Source organism: Petaurus breviceps, unplaced genomic scaffold (assembly GCF_028583685.1).
Source record: "Petaurus breviceps papuanus isolate PSGF00001 unplaced genomic scaffold, PetGlider_PUasm1.0 98, whole genome shotgun sequence".
Lineage (NCBI taxonomy): Eukaryota > Metazoa > Chordata > Mammalia > Diprotodontia > Petauridae > Petaurus > Petaurus breviceps.
In genome coordinates, this window is record NW_027187460.1 from 6,955,450 (window position 1) to 6,980,916 (window position 25,467).

The window sequence follows — 25,467 nt, forward strand, 5'->3', positions numbered from 1 at the left end:
TCTCTCTCTCTCTCTCTCTCTCTCTCTCTCTCTCTCTTTAAGCAATCGGGGTTAAGTAACTTGCTCAAGGTTACACGGCCAGTTATTTCTGGGTGTGGTGCTGAGTGGCTGAGCCCGGGATTCGATCACCAGGTCATCCCAACACTGGAGCCGGTGCTCTTACTCGTTGAGCCACCTGACCGCCCCCAATCATTCTTAATAATAAATGTTGAATGAATGAATAACTTCATCATCTTTAATGGGTACGAGTTACAAAGTACAAAGTTCTCCCATCCCTAGGTCACAGTAAATCATAATTTTGTCAGTCAGCAATAAGTACCCAAGGAGAGGTCTTTTCATCTTGGCTTGAGGATGACTCCCAGATTCCATGGTTCCTCTTCCGTGGTCCCAGCTTTTGCCTGAATTCACCCAACTGTTACCTGGATTCACAGACAGGCAGCTCTCAGCTCCTTGGCCAGTTCCTCTTCCAGTTCCCATTCCATATTGAAGCTCACAGTGTCCAGTTCACCTCAAGTCCTTTACTGTTTCTGGGAAGACAAAGCTCAACAAAGGCAAAACAACATTCATGCACATTGCTGGCACCATAATCAATTCACTGTCTGCTTGTGAAATCAACACAGACCCACAAACAAGGTCTGAGAAATACAAAGCATCACAAACACAAAACAACACAGACAAAACAGACAGAGTGCGAGACACAAGTTTTCTCCTTCTCAGCTCTGCTCAGTCCCAGCTTGTGCTCCTGTTTTTATATCTTTAGTTCCTCCCTGTTCCACTCATCTCTTATGTCCTTCCTGTTCCTGTCTTTGGCAAGTTCCTCCCACTGTGGGTTTCCTAGGCTCTGTTTCTTAGCAAAGACTTGATATAATCATGGGCAAGTCTCAAAGACACTTGAACTGAAACAAGGCATTAAGTACTTGTTTGCTTGCCATTACAGGGGGGAGCTGTAAAGTATAGTAGATTGGAGCCTCCTTAAGTTGTGTCATTTTTTTTTTTCACTTTTGTATCCCCTTCACTAAGCACAGTTCCCTGTATATTACTGTAGGCCCTTAAGAAATGTTTTTTTAATTAAGTAAAATTTCATTGATGAAATAAGACTCTTGTCCTTATTACATTATGAGCTATCATAAGACCATAGAATTAGTGCTGGAATATAACTCAGGTTTCATTTAGTCTAGCTCTCTGATTAAACAGATGGTAAAAATGAAGCCCAGAGTCAAATAGGTACTAACTGTTGGGATTTGAACCCAGAATCTCTGATTCAAAAGTGTTGCCCTTTCCACTAATTCTCTTCCACCTCTACTGTTCTGAGACTTATAACCCACTGCATACTTGATGAATTCAACCTGTAGCATCTCTAATGAGTAGTTAAGGAATCTTGGACTGGAAACATACAAAGAAAGTGAACCTGCTACTTAGTGAGACTACTTAATGAGACATCCTGTTCTATTGTGGAACAGCTCTGATTATTAGCAAGTTCTTCTTTATCTTGAACTCTTCCTATAGACTTTTACCCAGTGGTTCTAGTTCTTCCCTCTTCTGTAGGACAAACCTAGAAATGTTTGAATGCAACTATCATATCAAATAAAAATATTTGAGAATAAGGATGTTTTAGTGGAAGAATGGTGAATTTTAGTGTCAGAGGGCCTGCGTTCAGATCCTAGTTCTGTCACTTGCTTTGTATCCAATCCTGGGCAAATTCCTCTCTGTAAAACTCCTCTCTTTGTAAAATAAGAGTTGGACATTAGGGATGGCTAGGTGGTACAGTAAATAGAGCACTGGCCCTGGATTCAGTAGGACTTGAGTTCAAATCCAGCCTCAGACAATTAACACAAAAAACTAGCCGTGTGACCTTGGGCAAGTCACCTAACCCCAAATGCCCTACCTTCCCCCCTCCAAAAAGCAAAAACAAAAAAAAAAACCAACAACAATGAAAGAATTGGACATTATCATCATAACAACTTACGTTTATATAGCACTTACTATGTGACTGTCATTGTGCTAAGTCCTTTACAATTATTATCTGATTTGACCCTCACAACCACCCTGGGAAGTAGGTGCCATTTTATAGATGAAAAAACTGAGGCAAACAAGTTAAGTGATTTGCCAGGTTCACACAACTAGTAAGTGCATGAAGTTAATTTGAACTCATGTGTTCAGACTCCTAGGCACCATCTTTCAAGAAACTGTCAAGGAAATTTGCCCTGATATTCTAGAACCAGAGGGTAAAATAGAAATTGAAAGAATTCACCAATTGCCTCTTGAAGAAGATCCCCAAAAGAAAACTCCTAGGAATATTATAGCCAAATTCCAGAATTCCCAGGTCATGGAGAAAATATAACAATCAGTCAGGAAGAAACAATTTGAATATTGTGGAAACACAATCAGGATAACACAAGATCTAGCAGCTTCTGCATTAAGAGATCTAAGGGCTTAGGATATGATATTTTGGAGGTCAGAGGAGCTAGGATTAAAACTAAGAATCACCTACCCAGCAAAACTGATTATAACACTTCAGGGGAAAATATGAACATTCAGTGAAATAGAGGACTTTCAAATCATTCTTGATTGAAAAGACCAGAGCTGAACAGAAAATTTGACTTTCAAATACAAGAAGCAAGAGAAGCATGGAAAGGTAAACAGGAAAGAGAAATCATAAGAAACTTATTACAGTTGAACTATTTGTATTCCTACATGGAAAGATGATATTTGTAACTCATGAGACCTTTCTCAGTATTAGGATAGTTGAAGGGAATATATATGCGTGTGTATGTATGTATGTGTGTGTATCTATATAGATATAGATAGATATGTGTCTGTGTATATACATAGAGTGTGCAGGATGAGTTGAATATGAAGGATTGATATCTAAAAAATAAAATTAAAAGGTGAAAGATAAATATTGAGAGAAGGAGAAAGGAGGAGGCAAAATAAGGTAACTTTTCTCAAATAAAAGAGGCAAAAGAATGCTATTACAATAGAGGGGAAGAGCAGAGAGGTGAAAAGGAATGAGTCAACCTTACTCTCATTGGATGTGGCTTAAGGAGGGAATAACATACATACTCAATTGGGTATCTTACCCTACATGAAAGTAGGCAGAAAGGGGATAAGAGGGGGCAATGATAAAAGGGAGGGCAGTTTGGGGGAGGGAAAAATCAGAAGCAAACACTTTTGAAAAGTGACAGGTTCAAAGAGAAAATAGTATAAATGGGAGCAGGATAGGATGGAGGTAAATATAGTTAGTCTTTCACAATATGACTACTATAGAAATGTTTTGCATTACTACACATGTATAACCTATATTGAATTGCTTGTCTTCTCAGCAGGAGTGGGTAAAGAGGGAAGAAGGGAGAGAATCTAGAACTCAAAATTTTAAAAACAAATGTTAAAAAATTGTTGTTACATGCAACTGGGAAATAAGATATGTAGGCAATGGGGTATAGAAATCCATCTTGCCCTACAAGAAAATAAGGGGGAAGGGGGGAAGAGGAGGGATAGGGAAGGATATAAGAGAGGGCAGACTGGGGGAAGGGGTAATCAGTATGCTTGCCATCTTGGGGTGAGGGTAGGGGAGAGATGGAAAGAAAATTTGTAACTTAGAATCTTGTGGAAATGAATGTTGAAAACTAAAAACGAATAAATAAATTCTGGGAAAAATATAAGAATTTTGTTAAGCACGGTTTTAATATGTTTTTGGTAATTATCTGTACTATCTGTAATTTGAGAGCTGTAAATTTTAGGAGCTAGTAATATCCATGTAGGGAATTCCAGATCTGGGAACTCCCTCCATCCATGCAGATCAGCATCTTCTCACCTATAGTCTTAATGAGATGATGAGGCAACAGAGAGGTTAGATGTGACATGCCCATGGAAAAATAGCTAATGTGTCAGAAACTCCACAGAGCAAAAGTGAAGTAGTTTAACTACAATCTACTTTTCATCTTCCAATATTTTTAAAAGTACTGAAGCTCAAAAAAATAATGTATTTTAAACAATTTAATTGAAATGAATGTTTTATAGCCAGAATCCAATAGGGATTTGGGGTTTAATGAGAAATAAAGCAGCATGGTACAGTAGAAAGTGGTTTTGAGTAGTGAGACCTCAGCTCAAATGCTGGCACTGACCTTTATTAACTGTGTGACTTTGGCATGCTACCGTACCTGCCAAGGTTTATTGTGTCTGTTTGGAAAATGTTGTAAATTGTGTTCTATGTGTTTGAGTTATTTTTATTTTGATGAGTAAACTTTAGTGTTCCTCACAAATTCAGGAAAACAGCTGTGGATTCAGAGAATTCTGTGCTGACTTCAGATGAGGTGGTAGGTTAGGGACTTTATGCAGGTAGAGAAAGTTATAGCATGGACAGTCTCTTTGTTCATCTATCTCTACTTCTCACGTATGCTGCTATCTTAACAGCTAATAAAACAATCTGAGCTTGCTCTCAGGAAGACTTCATGCCATTTGTATGAGGACTGTGGAAGGGTTTGGACATTTCTCTAGGTAGAGCAACGATTAGGACAGATGGGAGTCTGTCCCATAGTACATAGTACAACAATAGCTACAGGTTTTTTTGTCCAAGGAAAACCTAACCAGAGTTTCTTAGCCATGAGGATATTTCTAGACATCGAGACATATTCAAGGTGTTTTAGGCCTAGAGAGTATTAGTTATAGATTTTGGCATAATTAACTACAACATCATATCAAAGTGCTTTATCATCCTGTTATGTGTATTCCTTGAAATTTTCTCTTCATTGAACATTGGTTTTTATAAATATGGTAAATGTACAAAAAGCAATATCATTGTTTGCAAGAGTTTTCATGAGAGAGGTGGTGTGTTAGTGATAGGAGTACAAGACCTGTAGTCCACAGAGTCAGACTTAAGACCGAACTCCATTCTTTACTAGTTGTGTGATCTGGCACATAGGAGGCATGTGAAATATTTATTGCCCAACTAACTTCATCTCTCTAAACCTCAATTTTTTTCTCATCTGCAAATTGATAATATGTGATCTACCAATTCAAGAGGGTTATTATGAGGATAAAGTAAAATAATCTGTGTAAAGTGCTTTGTAACTGTGAAGTACTATTTAAATGTGTTAGTAACAATTTAATCACTTGTATACTCTTTCTAATTTTTTATAGCTTGCTAAACCATCACATTAATGGTCGATGGTGAATAGTATAATAACTATTAACAAAATACAAGAGCTTTATTTTAAAACATAGAGTGGCCTAATAGCACAGCATAAGGGATAGAGAATTAGCTTTGGAGTCAGGAAGATCTAGATTTCAACCCGCCTTTGACATACTTTTACCTTGGATGAAGCAATTGATTTCCCAGTATCTCTAGCCAACTAAACTCCCTAAGACTAAGTTTCAGAGCAGGTGAAGATCTGCATTGATAGAGGAAGTTTCTTCATCAGAAATTTCCACATCCGGAGTCTCTAAACCAGTAAAATTACAAGTTTGTTTTTAAAAAGTCAATATTTGACTTAATCATATCTTCCATTATGGACTTTGAGGCCAATGTCATCATATGCCTGATGGGATTTATCAGACATACAAGTCACCAAATACCCAGGCAATGCAAACGAGTCATATGGGTTTCAGTTGGATAAAATGAAATCTATCGTGTCATAACATGATTTTAGTAACTTTTTTTCAGAATTAGAAATGCCATAATGTTCAGGTTTGGGGAGGTGAGAAAGTAGATTTGTTGTATCAGTGTTGCTTTCTGTGAGTAGGCTAAGAATCATTTCTTCTCTTGCCTTTTTTTCTTTTTTTTTAGGTACTTTTTTTTCTTTGTGATTTTTCATTTCCTTCCATCTGGCTTTGTGAGATTGTTACAGTATGAAATGTGAAATGAAGATGATGATAGTGCTGGTTGGAATACAAGACAGCAAATACTCATAAATTTTCTTTTAAAAAAAAGGAAGCATTTGTTATCTCTATTACTTCTTATGTTAGGAAAACCTGCTAATCTTTCACATTTGTACAGACCTGTACAGTTTAGAAGGTGCTTTTCCACTAGTAAGTTCTTTTAAAACCAACAATAACTTTACTAGGTAGGCCTAAGCAGAATTATTATTCCCATTTGACAAATTGAGTCTAAAAAGGGGAAATAACTTCATCAGGCACATAAAACCAGATAATGGAGGCAGAATTTGAACCCAGGACTTAGGATACAGACCAGAGTTTTTACTTTTTTAACATGTGATAAACTATTACCTGTCATGATCATGGAATGATGTACTTTGATTATTGAAATATTTTGGTTTATGGTTTTGATAAACAACATACTTGTATTACCAATTTGTAATTGGTAATTGGCCAGTAAAATGCCAGTTAAAAAAAACAGCCTAAAATTATATTTAACTTATTTTAGTCTTTCTTTGATAACTTAGAAAGTGCTTCAGGGTTTTATAGAGACAGAGAATCATTGTACTCCATAAGAAGTTATAGGCCCTAACCTATAAAAAGAATTAGATTTGTTCTACTTGGTTACAGAAAGTAGAAGGCAGTGAAACAGGTGAAAGTTTTAAAATGGCAAAGTTAGTCTTGATGTCAGGTAATAAATTCTTAACAGTTAGAGTTGTCCAGAAGTGGAAAGGGATATCTTGGAAGGTAGTGACTTCTTCCTCATTGGAGATATTCAGGAAAAGACTAGATGGTTGTTTGTCAGATATATATTGGAGACAAAGTTCTTTTTCAGATATGAGTAGTTATTTGTCATTGGAATCCTTTCAAACCCTGCATTTCTATTGTTTTGTGACTTTATAAGATAAGATTTCAGAGTTAGGATCTTAAAGGTCATTTAATCTGATTTCCCTTTATTTTATGGAGGGTAGAAAACTGAACACTAAAGAAGGAATTTTCCCATCTGTGGTCACCTAGCAAGTTAGTGGCAGAAGGTAGGACTAGAATTTGCCTTCTAATTCAAAGCCAGAATTCATTAGCAGTTGAGGAACTCTTAAATCATAGTTTATATTTTTGCTCTTCATAAATTGGTATTTCATCCCAATATATCTTTGCCTTCTTTTTAGAATTTTGAAATTTAATTTCCAATCTACTTTGAAACTTCTGTTGTGCAAAATTTTCAGTGCTGTATATTTGACTCAGATGCTTTTATTTGAAAGACAACTGTCTCTGATTCTAAGATGAAATTGGTGAAGGAGGCAATAAAAGGATTTCAGAGGAGGAAGGGACCTCAGAAGCAAAAATGTTCAACCCATATCTGAAATAGGAACACTACATATTGCCTCCAACTAGTGATTATCCCCAGCCTCTTTTCTAATTTCTCTAATGACTGGCAAATTCACTATTGATCTTTTGAGATCTCTGATCTTTTACAGAATGTCAGTAAATTCTTTCTTATATTGAGCTAACCCTAACCATTGTAACTTCCTATTTCTTCTAGCTCTGTTCTCCAGGGCCAAGCAAGTCTAATCATGATACATGATAGCCCTTCATATACTTGAAGACTTTAATTATGTCAACATTGATTCACTAAATGTGTTCAGTCACTGTTGAGAAAAATAAAGCATCGTGCTAGGCACTGGGGAGATAAAAAGCATAGAGAGGATATGGCCCTTCCTCTAATGGCATTTACAATCTAGTAGAGGGATAAGACACAAAAACAGATAACCATAATACATAATATTGCTAATTCCATCCAAGATAGGAAAAAAAGTACCAAAAAAAAAGTCCTAGAGGCAATTCATTATCCTTAGGTGCTATCAGGGGAGGCTTCATGGACAAAATGATATTTAAACGGATCATTAAAGAATCTTTATGGGACAGCTAGGTGGCACAGTGAATAGAGCCCTGGAGTCAGGAGGACCTGAGTTCAAATCTGTCCTCAGACACTTGACACTAGCTGTGTGAACTTGGGCAAGTCACTTAACTCCAATTGCCTTGCCTTCCCCCCTCTGAAAAATAAAAAAAGAATCTTTAGCAATTCAATGTGTTCCATCTATCTTAGTCAAGCTAAACATCCCCAGTTCCTTAAACTGATCTTCATATGATGGGTCTCCATTTTTCTCACTGGTTTGGTCACCTTACTCTCAACATGCACCTTCTTTCTTTGTTAATGTTCTTTCTAAAATATGATGCCCCAAAATGAACATAGTATTGTCTTGGGAGTGTATTTGTTTGAGAAGAATACTAAATCTTTTCCTGGTTTTGTTTTCTATCTATGTCTGTATATTCTTTTTCTCAAAGAATTGATTGCCCACCTTTACCTTCTAGTTGTTCTAGTTTCTAGGACAGTACTACTTGTTCCAGAGAGTCTCAAAATTATAGAATCTCAGAATTGTATTTCACTGGGCAGCTGGCCTTGCCTTTACTGGAACAGGAATTCACTTTGCAATATTCCTGTTTCTGTGTAAAGACCTCTAATAATGGAGATCCTACTCTTCATACTTAGAGAAGCTTTCCCATTTGTTTATTTTTAAAAGAAAAAAAATTTCTGGTGAAGATTTTTTCCTCCCACTTTGATTTACCTTTGATATCATAATAGATAATGAGAAAGAACAGCTTTTTTCTAATTCCTTAGAAAAATCAATGAATTGATTAAGGAGCATGTATTAAATGCCTATGATGTGCCAGGAACTGTATTAACTTCCATAGTACAAAGATAAAATTAAATACTCCCTGTCTTCAATGAGCTTATATTTTGTCAAGGGAAATGTATACACAGAAACAATACAGTAATAAATATGACCATGCATATACACATACATATGCATCTTCTTTTTAAAAAAATAATGCAACTTTAAGATATCAAAGCTTAAAACTACACTAAGTCTTTTAGGAAAAGTTCTGTGTATGTAACAGTATACATCTGTGTTGCTATCTCTTTTATTCTGAAAAGGGCAGGAAAAATACACAAGAACATTTGTATTAGAAAAATTAATAGGAATTATCTTGTGCCACAACATAGCCACTCAGATAAAATGTTGAGGAAAGACATAGATTCTTCTGAAGACCAGATAGAGAATTTCTCTCTCAGATGAAGGTTCTGAGAAGACCATGAAGAAAGAGTTAAGGCTGAAATAATGATGACTATGAGTCATTATTGTTCATCTGTTTATTTACTTGTGACTGTTTTTCCAGTTTAAAGGTTATAACTTACATGTTGAAAGTGAAAGTGAAATAATTGCTTATGTTCTATGAGAAGATTGTATAAGGACTGTTGGATTTATATCTGACAGAACAGTAGATTTCTTGAGGCTTATCTCGTAACGTAAAGATGAGTTGCTGACCATTGGGAAACTAATTGGAAGATATAAGAAGAAAGAAAAGAGAATATAAGAAGTCGGAGAAGAAACTGTAGGAAGAAATAGAAAGAACAAAAAAGAAGCAAGAGAGTAAAGTGATCACAAGATGAGTCACAAGAAGCTGGGGAGAGAAGACAGTCTTTCAGCTGCTCTGATGGGAGCGTGCTGAGTGGAAGGGGATTCATTCATTCATTCATTCATCCATTTATTTATTGCTGGCTCAGTTATAGGAGCTGGTCAGCTCCTATATATAAAGGAGGTTCTTATAAGGAGAGCTCAATCTCTTGATATCAATTGGGTTCAAAACTCTGTGTTTATTGCTCTCTCAAGCTGTCTACAGGTTAAGAGGGAAAACCTTTCACTGATGTCTGGTTTCCTTTTACTACCGTTTGTGGTTTAAAAGAAATTGGTGAGAAAGACTTTGTATCCACTTTTCTGTGAGAGGAGGCTTGACTTCTTGAGAGCAGATTGGACAAAGCAGAATCCTGTTAGGAGCTGAGCTCTTCTGGGCTTGTTTCTATTACCCAGACAACCAACCTGTGGCCTTGCAATTCCCTGGCTTATGGGAACTTGCTTTTCATTAAATAAATATACAGTCAATTCTCAACTTTCCCAGTTCCTAGAAAATGATCCAGAAATAAAAAACTTGATTGTTGATACATTGAACCTATGGGAAATATGGAATTATGTTCCCAGGACCACCAAAAACTGTAATCATTAGCTAGAGATTGCTGAAAATGTACTTTTTTGCATATAATCCTTTATAATAAAAGATTAATTCTGATAATAAACTCTTTTCCTAACACAGCAATCATGAAATCACCCAAAAATTCAGGGAAGAGGAGAGGCAATACAGGAGGTTTGGGGAGGGGCAGGCTAGCAGTGTCAGAAGAACCCCAAGGTCAAAAAAAGGCAATATGCCTCCTCTAATCTTATTTTCTGAGGGTGGTTGAACTGTTCTGGGATTGAAAAGCACAGGTCTCAGGGTGAGTCCCCACCCCATCTAAGCTCAAACTCCACCTCACTTCTGGCACATCACACTCTCTCTTTTTTTTTTCTCTACTGTGCATAGCCACAAATGTGTATGGTTGCCAATCAGAAAGTGACAATGAGGTTACTAATAAAATCACACAAATGCTTGAAGTCACAAAAATTAGACACATGAATGTTGAGTGTTGACTGTATATGTTGAATTGGGAAAGGGCAAGGGGTACACTATTGCAATGTGACATTTTCTCAATACCCTGTCAGGGGGTCTGTAATGAAAAAAAAATTGATGTATTGTCAAATATAAAACAAAAGAGGAATTGCCTTGCCCCTGAGGAGAGGAATGAGAACCAAAAAAGGAGAGAGTACCAGAGGAGTGGATTTTGTGGTATAGATTGTCTTTAAAGGGACAAAAGACTTCAGGACCTATAATCCAGAGTTGAGTTTTCCTGGGCTTTTGGATTTCCATATGCATGTGCCACTCTGCTACATTTCTAGACTGCATTTGTGCCCCTCACCTGCAAAATGAAGATATTAGACTAGATGACTCCTTGGATCCCTCCTAAGATCCTATCATCTAGTGCTTTTATAAATATAGGACTCATTTTACATGTTCCAATGAACTTTTCTTGACACTACAGCATACATTGTTCTCTTATTCAGTTATTAAATCTTAAAATTGAAGAGACTGTTCAGGTCATCTAGTTCAGCCTTCTAATGAATACATGAATCCCCTCCATAGTATTCTTGCAAAGGAGTTTATCCATCTTCTTCTGGATGCAACTCCCATTAAGAAAGAACTCACTAATTGAGAGATAGCCCAAATCATTATTGGATTGCTCTAATTCTTTTGTTTTTTTTTCCATAAATTTGTTAAGTATCTGCCTCCCTATAACTTCTACATGCTGTACTGTTCTCTGAAGTTTCTTGTAGCCATGGATGAGAACTGGCCCCATGCTAACCCAAGTCTAAAACTTGGAATCAAAGGTTTTGTATTACAAAAGTAAGCCCCAGGAGAAAAAGTTTCTGGATAATTAATAGTCAATTTATTAATTAGGCTAGCTGGAGATCAATAAATTGATGGTCAGTGTTTTTTCTAAGTAACCAAAGATACCAAGGGAGACCCTGGGATACCTTAAATCCCTTCTGAAAGGGAATTCCCCTAACAAGTAAAAAGCAACACTATTGGTGAACATTTAATGAAGACATGGGCTAAAAGTCTTTAGCTTCTCCTGCTGAGAACTTAACTTAATTATGAGTCTCTCAGCCTCCAGCAATCTTAGCAGGGCAAGCCATTTCCATCTGGACCTCTCTGACTGGTTTTCTCCTTCTTGAGCTGGTCACCCTAAATTCTAATGGAGAAGATCTAGGATGGGCCAGGGTTCCTTCCCTCAGGGTAGGGCTTGCCCAGACTGGGTTCTGTTTATGGTAAACTGAGATTAGGTCTCCTAGTTTGGTGGTGTTCAGCCCAAAATTGTGCATGTACCTTGAGAGTTAGGAGCAATCTCATCACTCAGCCATCTGAGGCTGAAGGACCTTTACAGGCATTGGGTTTTAATGGAAATATAAAGAAAAGGGTAGATTACAAATTAATAATTAGTTATTAATATAATAGTATAATATTAATTTCTCTCACAGGTTTGGGTCCAGGCTCTATTCATTAGCTATGCTACCATGGGCAAATCATTTATATTCTTTTATATTGTTTCCCAGAATGAGAAGATTGGTCTCAGTCAGAGATAAAAAATTGGTCAGCAAAAGTCCCAGTGCCAAACCAGAGTCAAATGTAATTTGTAAATGTATGAAAAAACCAAAAATTATAGAATATTGATAATGTTAAAATGTGGTTTTCTAAAATCAGTATTGGCTTGCAGATCCTTCTATATGGTTTAGTGGTCTCAATTTCTTTTTAAGCTTGACACTACTGGTTATGTTCTTCTTGATATCTCTCATCAGGGTTTAAAAATGCTGTCCTCACATCACACAACTTTTCTTTAACATTTTCACTTATAAATGCGATACAAGAGGTAAAAGATGTAAGAATGATTAGCCTTACTTTACTGATAAGAAATCCCCTTTGACCCAGCAATACCACTACTAGGTCAATTTCCAAAGATGAGTAGGGAAAAGGGAAAAGAACCTATATGTTTTAAAATATTTATAGCAGCTCTCTTTGTGGTGGCGAAGAACTGGAAATTATTACATGGATGTCAATTAGGGAATGGGTGAACAAGTTGTGATATGATTGTGATGAAATACTATGTGCTATAAGAAATGATGAGTTTGATGATCTTAGAAAAACATGGATAGACTTGCATGAAATAATGAAGAATGAAATGAGCAGAACCAAGAGAACATTGTATATAGTAAAAGCAACATTGTTTTAAGAACAACTTTGAGCAACTAAGTCATTTTGACTGTTACAAATGCACAAATTAACTACAAAGGACCTATGAAGGTAGAGGCTATCTGAATACAGAAAAACTACTGATAAAAAGGAGTATGTATAGAATGATTTTACATATATACATACATATATGTAAGATTGCACCGATTTCACCACTCTACAATTTAGTAGGAGTAATAGGAGTAGTGGTGGTGGTGGTGGTGGTGGTGGTGATAAGAGTGGTAGTGGTGATAGTAGTAATTAGAGTAGCTGACATAACATTTTAAGATTTGAAAAGCTATAATATATGGCATATAAAGATATATTTTATATATAATGCATATATATTGTGTATATAGGTTTATTTATGTAAATACAATATATACATACATGTATATATATATTATTTGTATAAATAAAATACATATAAAACCACCTTTTATGAGGGGCCTTTTCTAGTCTGCACAGCTACTAATACTTTCCTTTCTAAGGTTATTTTATATCTACTTTGTATTTTATTTGTACCTATAAATGCACATGTCTGCTCTGTTAGATGTAAGCTAATTGAGGACAAGGACTATCTTCATTTTTTCTCTGTATCCCTAGTACTTAACACAGGCTTACAAATAAGTGCTCAATAAATGCTTGTTGATTAATTACCTGATTATACACATTACCTCATTTGAGCCTCATAACAGCACAATATGGAAGTATTCAGGAACAATAAGGGATTGTAAAGCTCCCTGGAAGGATGTTGTAAGACTCAAATTATACAATGTATACTTTTATTTTTCCAGTTTTACAAGTAATGAAACTGAAGTTGAGATGTTTAGTATCTTGTCCAAAATTTCCCATCAGTCATTTCTCTGCATCCCTGGTAACACTGATTCTTATTATTTTAAAATATTTTTGTCAACTTGATGTAGGCAAATCAATACTTTGTTGTTTTAATTTGTATTTATCTGATTATTAGGGAAGTTAAACTAATTTTTTTAAGGCTTCAAGTTTCACTGTCAATTTGTGTTTCTTCCTTTGAAAACTGTCTACTGATATCTTTTGACAATTTATCCATTACAGAGTGCTTATTACTTTTGTATATTTGTGTCAGTTTCTTATAGATTCTAAATGTCATATTGGTATCAGGTATATTTACCACAAAGATTATTTTCTTGTCTGTTCCTTTTATTCTGGATATATTACTTTTTGTTCTGCAAACTTTTGTTATTTTATATTATCAAATCAATCTATTCTATCCCTTGTATTTTTCTTTGATTCGTTAAATGTTTGATAATTTTCTCACTCTAAATGAACAGTATTTTCAGACTTCTAATAGACTAATTGCTTCAATTTTAGGTACTCTGTTTCAAAGACAAAGAGAGCAACAATAAAAAGGAAAATGGGAATTATTAGAAAAGACTAGATATTGTGGGAACATTGCCTAAAGAGGAATATTTTAAAATTGTTTTTAACTATGTGAAATATTCTTATGATATGGATGAAAATCAGTTCTTCAATTTTCCTCAAGACTTTGCAGGAGGTGACAGACCTACATTTTAGCAGGAGAAAAATCACAGTGGAGCATCAGCAATGCTTCCTGCTTTAAAAGATTGTTAAATACTGGAATAAAATAAACTTCTTCAGAAGTTAAAGACTCTTGTAGGTCTTTAATCATAAGACCATAAAAATCTTACTTTAGAAGTAACTTTAGTAGTTTTCAAACTCCTTATACAATTCAGAAGTTCCTTCTGCAGCATCCTGGTCAGGTCCAGCCTCTGCTTGACCATTTTTAGCAGCGGAGAAAATAACCAACAACCTACCTAAAGGCGCACTGGTTTAAGAACATATTCAGGAGACAGAGAAGTATCAGATTTGATTGAAGAAGAGAGGGTATGGAGATGAATATGTGACAAGGCTAGAAAAGAAATGTACTGCTAGATTGAAGAAGACCTTGAATTGCCAAGCAGAGGAGTTTGAACTTCAATTGAAATATAGTCAGGGCCCATAGCAACTTTTTGGACAGAGGAATTCCAACTTAAAATCTATGCCTATATTGTGAGATATAAGAAGTATGAATTTGAGGGAAGAGAGATAGTAAGTAGGAAAACCTATTTAGAAGTCACTGATGACCTGCATGATAATAAGGGTGTATGTAATAGTATCTTTCCTGTGAAATTGGAATGTTGGTGATATGCTCAATTGTAATCAATAGGAGATGTAATCAATAGGATTTGGCAACTAATTAGACATGCAAGTTGAGGAATAGGAAAGACGAAGATGACCCCAAAATTATCAGTGTGAGAAACAGGATAAATAGTTGTGTTACATAGTAGTAAAAATGGACACCCTTGCTTTACTTTGGGCATTATTGAAAAGTAATCTAATTAATCCCCCTTACATGCAATGCAAGCTCTTGGTTTTAGATATATGTTTAGATTTCTATTATTTACCTTTTAAAAAAAGAACCATTTGTTCTGTTTCTGACAGAAAAGTATGTTGTCTTTTATCAAAAACTTTTTCTACATCTGCTGAAATAATCATGATTTTTATTGTTCTTGTTATTAATGTTGTTAATTATGTTTGTAGCTTTCCTAATATTAAACTAACCCTGCCTTCCTAATATAAATCCAATCTGGTCATACTGTGTAATCATATGCTTCTGCATCCTCTTTAATAATTTTTTTTATCATTGTTCATTAGAGATAAAATAATTTTGGCACTTAAAGAGCTCACATGCTTTGTGGGAACAAAATGGGAGGGTGAGAACTTTACTCACAGTAATCCTATCTACAATGAAAGAATTATGATCCCTTTCTTACAGGTGAGTAAACTGAGGCAGACAAAGATTAAGTGACTTGCCCAGGATTGCACAGCTAGTAAGTGCCTCTGGTCTGATGTGAATTCAGGTTTTCCTGACTCCAGACCTAGTTCTCTATCCACAGAGCTAACAAAGCAAATCTAATCTTTCATCTATGTGACAGAAATTCCAATTGTGGTCTTAAGCTCCATCTAAATGTTGAGATGAGGAGGCTTTTCTTACAGCAAACCTGTGAAATAGGTAATAGAAGTTTTATCCTCATCATTTAGGAAAGGGAAATGAGACTTCTTTTCAGTGACATAGCAAAGTTCACAAAAGTAGTAAGCAGCAGAGTTGAGATTCAAAGTCTGGTTTTCTGATTACAAATAAGGTCAGCCATCTTTTTTCTTGCATTCTCTAAACTTTCCTGGGACTTAAAGTTGAAGGGACTTTAGAGATTACTTAGTATAATTTCTTCATTTTACAGATTGGAGAGCTAAGGTAGAAAGAACAGACAATAAACACCAACTTGGTTTAAATTCAGTGTTCTTCTACACCAGCAGTGTCAAACTCAGATAGAAACAGGAACCACTAAACCATGGAGGCAGGTCCTTGTGGGTTTATATTGACTTAGAAAATCACATAGTAACACTATCTATGTTTTATTGTGTTTTCATTTGTTTTGTTATATATGTCCAGTTACATTTTTATCAGTTTCAGGGCCTTTAAGTACTGCTGTGGGCTGCAATCAACTTGCCAGCATTTGACGCCTCTGTACTACACCATGATTCTTGACCAAAGGACTTTAATAGTATTTTGAGGAAACAGAAAGTTCTGAAATACTGTGAGTTGGTAGGATCATAATAATAGTTCTTCTAAGTCTCTGGATACAATTTGGCAAGAAAAAACATTTTTGGATTTCCTTCCAATTAAGTTTTTTTCCTCCTCCTATATTCACTCACTTTTGAGAGGTTTCAGTGTGATTGCTTTTATCATCCTTCCTGCAGAACTGAAAGTTAGGTATCAGAAAAAGAGCTTTTAGAACAAGGAATCTGTTTACTATAGGTAGAATAGGATTAAAAGAGAATTACTGAGAATGTTAGTGGTGATGACTCAGATGGTGCTTGATTTTGAGATACACACACACACACACACACACACACACACAAACAAACACAGAGAAAGAGAGTGTGTGTGTATGTGTGTATGAAAAATATGATCAAATCACCCCAAGCTTCATTTTGGAATTATGCAGGATGATATAATGTGAAGAGCAGCGACCTTGGAGTCAGGACATATGAATTTGAATCCTGGTGGATCTAACACTAAATAGTTAGGTGACCTTGGACAAATCACTTAATTTCTCTGTTCCTCAGTTTCTTCATCTTGAACAATGAGGATAGTAGTTATTATATTGCTCCCAGGATTGTTATGAAGAAGGACCGAAATTGTGATTTCATTAGTATAGGGAACTCTCAAGTGAGGAAACTTCCTTTACTAATGCAGGTTTGTACCTTTTCTTCTATTTCTAATCTTAGAAAATTGCTTAGATTACTCTGAAGTTAAATGATTTCCCCAGGGTCTCACAGTCACTGAGTCCCAGAAGCAGGTCTTAAACCAATCCCAAGCCTTCCTGGCTTTGAAACTAGATCTATCCCCTGCCTGAACTACCTCTCTTTTATTAATTAGAGAATATATTCATGTCCTTCTGTGCTGGAATTGTTTTTTATGATTAATACTGATTATTGTGAAGTATAAAACATCATGGTACAAATTTATTTTTCCTAAGGTTATTTTTTTTCCACTTTTGCTTTTACTTATCTGTTTATATATTGTACTCCAGTATTTTTTTCTTTACTTGCGATTAGCAAGGGAGGTGGTGCAATGTACTAGACATAAAGAGAACCTTGAGATTACATCAGTGTGCTGATTACTTGGGACAAAGTGAAGTAATTAAATTTACATTTATAAAACATATCATTATTTTTTATAATAGATCTTCACATAATATAACTTTTTTTTTCTAAAGCAATTGGGGTTAAGTAACTTGCTCAAGGTTACACAGCCAGTTATTTCTGGGTGGGTGCTAAGTGTCTGAGCCCGGAATTCTATCTCCAGGTCATCCTGCCACTGGAGCCGGTGCTTTTACTCACTGTGCTACCTGACCACCCCTATAATATAACTTTTTATGTCTTTAGAAAAAACTATTTTTCCCCTTTTGGAGGGCAATTGGAGTTAAGTAACTTGCCCAAGGTTACATGGCTAGTTTTTGTGTGTGGATGTTAAGTGTCTGAGGCTAGGAGAAAAACCTTTTAATATGTAGCCTGTTATCTTTTGGATCCATTCACTTGTCTTGTATGATTTAATAATATGTTCATGAAATTTTATTCCTATTCAAACTACATGTGTCATGAACTCAAGGCTCTTTTCCATCCTCATTGCCCTTGGACAGGTTTTCTCTTGTGTTATAAATCATGGTGTCCATAAATAAATATCATACTTAAGATGAAGTCTGATAGGCAAAATTGCAGTGGGATTATCACCTCCATATTATAGTGAAAAAAGCACTAGTCTTAGAGTCAGAAGACATGAATTTCAGTCTTAGCTCCAACATGTAAGAACTGTGCAACCCCAATTAGGACACTTAATCTTTTTTGAATCGTACCTTACTTTAAAATGGAGAGAATTATTCCTGTACTCCATATGTCACAGTGCTTTTGTGAGTAACCACTTTATAAACTTTTCTTTTTTTTTCATTTTTCAAATGCTTTATTAACTTCTGATTTAAATCATTCATTTCCTCCAGATTTTGAGTTACAAATTTTCTCCTCGTTTTTTCTCTACCACTGCCCCAAAATAGCAGTCCCACAGGATATCCCCTCTTCCAATCTGCTCTCTCCCATTCTCCCTTTGACTTTTCCAGTAGGGCATGGTGAATCTCTATGCCCCAGTGTCTGTATATCTTATTTCCCAATTACATGTAAAATAGTATTAATAATAACATATATATATATATTTATATTTAAACATTTGATTTTAAAACTTTGAATTCCAGATCCATTCCCTTCCTCCCTTGTCACCCAGCCTTACTGGGAAGATAAGCAGTTCAGTATAGGTTGTACATGTGTAGCTAATGCAAAACATTAACATAGTAGATATATTGTAAAAGACTGACTATATCTCCCTCCCTCCTATCCCACCTCCCACTTGTTCTATTCTCTACTTTGATCCCGTCCCTTTTCTTTCTTTTTTTCTTTTAAAAGCAATCAGGGTTAAGTAACTTGCTCAAGGTTACAAGGCCAGGTATTTCTGGGTGTGGTGCTAAGTATCTGAGCCCGGATTTGATCTCCCAAGTCATCCCGACACTGGGGCCGGTGCTCTTACTCGCTGTGCTACCTGGCCGCTCCAATCCTGTCCCTTTTCAAAAGTGGGTGCTTCCAACTTCCCTCCCCCCCAGCCTGCCCTCCCCTCCATCATCCCCCCTCTCATCCCCTTCTCCTCTACTCTCCTATAGGGTGAGATACCCTATTTAGTGTGTATTTCATTCCCTCCTCGAGCCAAATTCAATGAGAATAAGGTTGACCCATTCCCTTTTGCCTTCCTATTCTTCCCCTCCATTGTAACCATTTTCCCTTGCCTCTTCTATATGAGATAGTTTTCCCCATTTTGTCTCTCCCCAACCCCTCTCATTATATTCCTCTCTCACCTCTTAATTTCACCTTTTAAGTATCATCCCTTCCTATTCAATTGGTCCTGTGCCCTCTATCTATGTACACCTGTAAACATATATACAAACATTCACATATGTATTCATATGCCCATATATACTCATATATAGACATATATGTATTTCTATTCCCTTCAACTATTTTCATACTGACAAAAGTTTCATCAGTTACAATTATTGTTTTTCCATGTAGAAATGTTAATATTTCAACTTTGATAAGTTCCTTATGATTTCTTTTCCCTGTTTACCTTCTCATGCTTCTCTTGCTTCTTGTATCTGACTGTCAAATTTTCTGTTCAACTCTGGTTTTTTCAGCAAGAATGCTTGAAAGGCCTCTATTCCATTGAATGACCATATTTTCCCCTGAAACATGATACTCGATTTTTCTGGGTAGGTGATTCTTGGTTTTAATCCCAGCTCCTTTGCCCTCTGGAATATCATATTCCAAGCCCTTCTATCCCTCATTGTAGAAGCTGCCAGATCCTGAGTCATCCTTATTGTGTTTCCACAATATTCCTGGCTGCTTGTAATATTCTCTCCTTGATCTGGGAATTTCAGAACCTGGCTATAATATTCCTAGGAGTTTTCTTTTGGGTATCTTTTTTAGGAGGTGATCAATCGGTGGATTCTTTCAACCTCTGTTTTGCCCTCTGGTTCTAAAACATCGGGGCAGTTTTCCTTGAGAATTTCTTGGAGGATAGTTTCTAGGTTCTTTATTTGGTCATGGCTTTCAGGTAGTCCAGTAATTTTAAATTATCTCTCCTGGATCTATTTTCCAGGTCAGTGGTTTTTCCTATGAGATATTTCACATTGCCTTCTATTCTTTCATTTATTTGGATCTGTTTAACAACATCTTGATTTCTCATAAAGTCCTTAGCTTCCATTTGCTCCAGTCTAATTCTGAAGGAATGATTCTCTTCAGTGAGCTTTTGAGATTCTTTTTCCATCTGGCAAATTTGACTTTTTAAGGCATTCTTCTCATTGCCTTTTTGAGCCTCTTTTGCCATTTTGAGGTAGCCTATTTTTTAAGGTGTTATTTTCGTCAGTAAGGTTGTTGATTCTCATTTCATAATTTTCTTGCATTGTTCTCATTTCTCTTCCCATTTTTTCCTCCACTTCTCTTATCTGCTTCTTAAGGTCCTCTATGGCCTGTAACCAGCTGGTATTTTCCTTTGAAGCTTTTGGTGCAGGAGTTTGGCCTTCACTGTCTTCCTCCTGTTCCAGTCTTTGATCCTGTTTGTCCCCAAAATAGGAGTCTAATGTTGGATTGCTCTGCTTGGTCTGCTTCCTTTGCTTGGTCACGTTGCCATTCAATTACTTGACTTTTGGGCTTTTTGCCACAGTAGGACTCTGCCACCAGACAGGGGGCTTCGTTCCAAATGCTGGGGTTTTCTCATCTGCCTGAGGTATTAGTTGAGTACCCTTTTTGAAGCCTCCACACGCTCTGGCAAGCTGGTCCTGCACCGCAGGACCTCCACCCTAGACTGCAATCCAGATCCAAGCAGGTTAAAGCAAGGGCAATTACCCCTCAGACTGGTTGCTTGGTCCCCCTACACTGTGCAGGAGAGGAGCTGAAGCTGCCAAATGGTGGCTGGGTTGCAGCCCTCAGTGGCTTCTGGCCCCGGGGGCAAAAGCCAAAGCACTCCCAACTACTGCGTCTGAAAGTCCATACTGCACTGACCTCTCACTTTGTCCTTACCATCTATGTGTTGATAATTCTGGAAACAGCCACAGCTGCTGGTGATCTGGAGTCCCTCCAGCCCATGGCTGGTCAGGCCTGCCTTGGGGCTAAAACCTCAGCGTGGGTCTGGGGTCGGCTCCCAGAGTGCTTTGCTGGCCAATTCCTGCTGCCCTGCTGGGCTGTCCTCAGTGGGAGGTTAGCTTCACTGTGTCATTTTGTGGTTTCTGTAGCTCCAAAGTTTGTTCAGAATCCCCTTTTACATGGATTGGAGGTGGTGAGAGCCAGAACCGTGAGGAGGTCCTGTTTCTACTCCGCCATCTTGACTCCACTCCTCTCCCCCTCCCCCCCCACTTTATAAACTTTTCAAATTCTAACAAAATAGCAGGTGATATTTTCCATGTTTCCTGAGGAAACCATACATTTGATAGGGGCTAGAAGCATTTTTATATGATTTATCAGAAGAATTTCTTTATGTAGGTGCCTTCAGCAAAGAGAAATAGTATTTTATTCCACAGTTTATCTTAAAGTACTATGTATGGGTTCATAATTACTGCCTGTAAATATCCTCAAATCTCCCAAAGATCATAGAATGGGATAACAGCATGGCATAAGTTAATACTTAGCAGTTTCAGCAAGAAAAAATAGTGCAGAATATAGTTAGTCATATTTTCTGTTGAAATTGAGGTTTGAAGATCTTATTTCAGGGTTTCTTTTCCTGGAGTTTTCACTAGCACCTCTCACATAATGGCTCTTGACAAGCTTAGATTTTTAATTGGATTGTGGAAAAAGAAATATGGGTATTTTAAGTCATGTGCACATGACTAATAAGAAGAAGTCAAGTATTACTGGCTTGTAGCTACAGTCTGAAATTGATTAAATTTATCATTGAGACCCCAACCTCCCTAATTCCCTGTTCAGGGACCTCACATTTCATTCAAGCTTCTGAATGTTGTCTCCTTGTAACATTTTTTTTAAAGTGGTGATGATAACCTATATTTATACTTTACATTGCAGTTCAGTCCTGTGAACTAGAGAGTAGAAGTTGGAATATGTGTTTTACTGAATTAAGTGGTTAAGGAAATGGAGCCTCAGAGAAGTGTTTTTTTCCTTGGTCATACTTAGAACAAGTGTGAAAATGGGCTTTAAACTACTCTTCTGTCTCTGTACATGTTATTAGTTTATATTTTGATCGTATCCCTTCATAATTAACTACATTGTTCTATTTTTACTGTGAAATGTGCTATGCTGTGTGCCATGGTCAAAAGATCCTAAATTCTGAATTGCTAGAGAATTGGAGTAAAAAAAAGTTTCATGATTATATCCCTTGGTGTGTATTATTAATGTACAAAACCATTATTGGCAATTTAAATAATAGCATTATCTTTGCTACTCACAGGCAGATGTCATCCAATGAAATATGATATATTACTGAATTCTGGTCTTATTCCTCGTGATTTAATTTGTGGAACATGTTAGGTACTTGGAACCTACCAGGCCCTGGATTGACTGAAATTAGCTCCTGAGCCTTGGAACATAGCTATGGAAAGTCATGATCCCAGATAAACTCCCACCCTAAGCTTCCCATGATCCCAGATCAACTCCCACCTGTAATGCGAATGTAAATTTTAAAGATCTTCCCTGCCCCTAGGCTAATGTGCACCAGAAGCCTGGGGAGGGAGGCTTGTTTTTCAGTAGATACTTTTTGATTGGCCAGTGGGTCAATAAGGTTGTTACATTCTTTGAGCCAGGAGAAGGCTATATAAGCCCTGATGTGTAGCTTTGTTTTGGGACTCACTTTGAGAAGTGTTCTGTGATTTGATCTGAATTCTGGGAAGCCGATGTTGAGAGTCCCCCGGCTTTGAAAAACCCAGAATGTGGAAACCCAGATGTTGACTGGGTATGGATGTAATGGTTGGACAGTTTGGAAATCTGTCTACTTGATGTTTCTGTCTTGATAATTATGCCTGTATACTTTGAGGTTCAGGGTGCTGACCTTTTCTCCTGAACAAGGTAAACGATATATGTCTGACTGATTAAAGTAAGCTTGTTAACCCATTTTGAGTTGCTTTCCTTTAACAAAGCAGATCCAAGAACCTGTGGTAGCTGCAAACCCTGAGGACGCTTGGGGTGCTTGCTGCTACACCACCCTAAATGACTACAAATGGAATATAGAGATATACCGAGCAAGGAAGGGTCTTCTTTTCTGGTAATTCTGATAATATGCTTTTCAACTGAATTTTTGTAGAATAGTTTCTTAGTGAAAAGAAGAGGGTGGTTCTTTTAGTACCTGGTACTACAAAGGGCTTTGCCCTTGCCAGTGTCCTGTGGCTGAGACCATCCTGCCCTAATGTGTAATGAATGTTTCACTCTATATCAGTGCTTCAGACACGAGTCCGCAGGATATGTACTGTTATTGTTTTCATCCTCAAAGAATGAAGACCCAAGTTGAAAGCCACTGGTTTTTGAAGAGAAGAGGGGAGTTAGTGAAGCTTATCAAAGTTTTTCAGAAATCAGGCTCCTAGGAGGCTGCTAATAAATGGTCCAAGATAAGTCTGACTAGATATCATGAGGTAGTGCTTGTGTCTTAAATGCAGAGTGAAAACTACTAGGAAATAAAAAGTACTAACAGGTACATTATTCTTCTGGAAAGAAATCTCTTCTTTTGCTTCCTGTATCTTAAAGCAATAATCAGATCTAGCTGCCAAGCCCTTTTGCTGCCCTGCAAGATTTTACTGAACCAGCTATCTTGGCCTGTTAGCAGATCACCAAATATACAGTGCAGATTCCAGACTCTAGATTTGTTCTTACTTTTTCTTCAACCTGGACCATGTCTATCCATTTTCCTTTCTCTCAGACAAAATTTACCCATTTATTAAAGTCTGCTTCATAGAATCTTAGAAGGACTTTAGTGACCAGATAGTCCAGTTTATTCCTTTGCCTTCTGTAACAACACACATGGTAAGTAGTCATCCAACTTTTGCTGGAAAACTTCCAGTGAGGGGGAACCTACTATGTTTTGAGAAAGCCTAGTCTACTTTTTGATAGCTTTAATTGTTAGAAAGTTTTTCCAGTCTTTGATTTGTCTCATTGTACTTTTTGTCCTGTTGATAGTTATGCCAAGCAGATTTAGCTTAATACTTCTTCTATCTTATAGCTCTTTAAGCTCTTAATGGTAGCTCTCATACCATTCTTCCTCTCCCCTCCACCCATTTCTTCTGGGGGCTAACAAGCTATCCTTCCTTCTGTCATCTTGTTTAGTTATGTCCAACTCTTTATGACACCCTTTAGGTTTTCTTGGCAAAGATACTGGTGTGGTTTGCCTTCTTTGAAAGTCTTATATCCTAGAATTGAATACTACCTCAAATCCCTCTTGACTTCTGCGCTGCTCCTTGCTGCTTACCACCTTTCCTTCTCAACTAATTCTTTCACTTGCTGGCTTCCTGATCTGTTGATAGCCCGTGTTGAGCTGTGAACTACTAATGTCCTGTTGCCTAGCCATCTGCTGCTTCTCTGATGAGCCATTACTGCCATCTGTTTACATCTTCTGTGCAGAGATGTAATTGCTAAGACTATAACTCTTTTGTGAGATAGCCCTTAGCTTAAAGGCTGTGGCTATTTATGCTCTTTGGTAATTCATGTTAACAGTCTCACCCAGTTAGCACTACAATTGTCCTTCAGGTCAAAGCTAGCATTTTGACTCAGCTGGAATTGAATCACCAGGTGCTTTGCCACAAAGGCTACAAGCCAAGACCAAAGTGAAAGGAGTGTTGGTGCTTGATTTTTTGTTTGCAGATGATAGTGCACTTAATGCTGCCCCTAAAGCTGAGATGCAACAAAGTTTGGATCAATTCTCCACTGCTTGTGCTAATTTTGGCCTAACAATTAACACCAAGAAAGCACAGCTGCTCCATCAGCCAGCACCACCCTAACCATTCATGGAACCATTAGTTACAGCAAATGGGGAAGTTTTGAATGCAGTGTGTAAGTTTGCTTACCTTGGTAGTGTACTTTCCAGGGATGTACACATCGTTAATGAGGTTGACACATGCATTGTCATGGCTAGCTCAGTGTTTGGGAGGCTCTGAAGGAAAGTATGGGAGAGAAGAGTTATTAGACTGACTACCAAACTGAAGGTCTACAGAGCCATTGTGCTGACCTCATTGTTATACACCTGTGAAACCTGGACAATCTACTAGTGCAATGCCAGGAAACTGAATTGCTTCTGTTTTAATTGTCTTAGGAAGATTCTGAAGATCACCCAGGAAGGTAAGATACCAGACACTGTAGTCCTTTCTCAAACTAAACTGCCAAGCATTTAAACTCTGCCTCAGAGAGCACAACTCTGAGTGGCTGGCCACATTGTTACAAAGCAGAACATAGGCTTGCCAATGGAGATCTCACACAGAGTTGGTGGTCAGAAGAAGCAATACAAGGACACTCAAGGTCTTTCTTAAGAACTTTGAAATTAATTGTGTGACATGGGAGATACTGGCAAAGGACTGCTTGGCATGGTATGCCCACATCAGAGAAGGTGCTGTGTTCTGTGAGCAAAGCAGAACTGAACCTGCTAAAAAAAAAAAACAAACAAACATGCAAGATGCGCAGACTTAGAGCATC

General features: G+C 37.1%; 1 protein-coding gene across 3 annotated transcripts in view; it reads left to right on the top strand.

Moving 5' to 3' along the window:
* The window catches only part of TRAPPC9 (trafficking protein particle complex subunit 9), a 1,063,197-nt gene that overhangs the window by 658,431 nt on the left and 379,299 nt on the right, over positions 1-25,467 (top strand). The window lies entirely within an intron of this gene.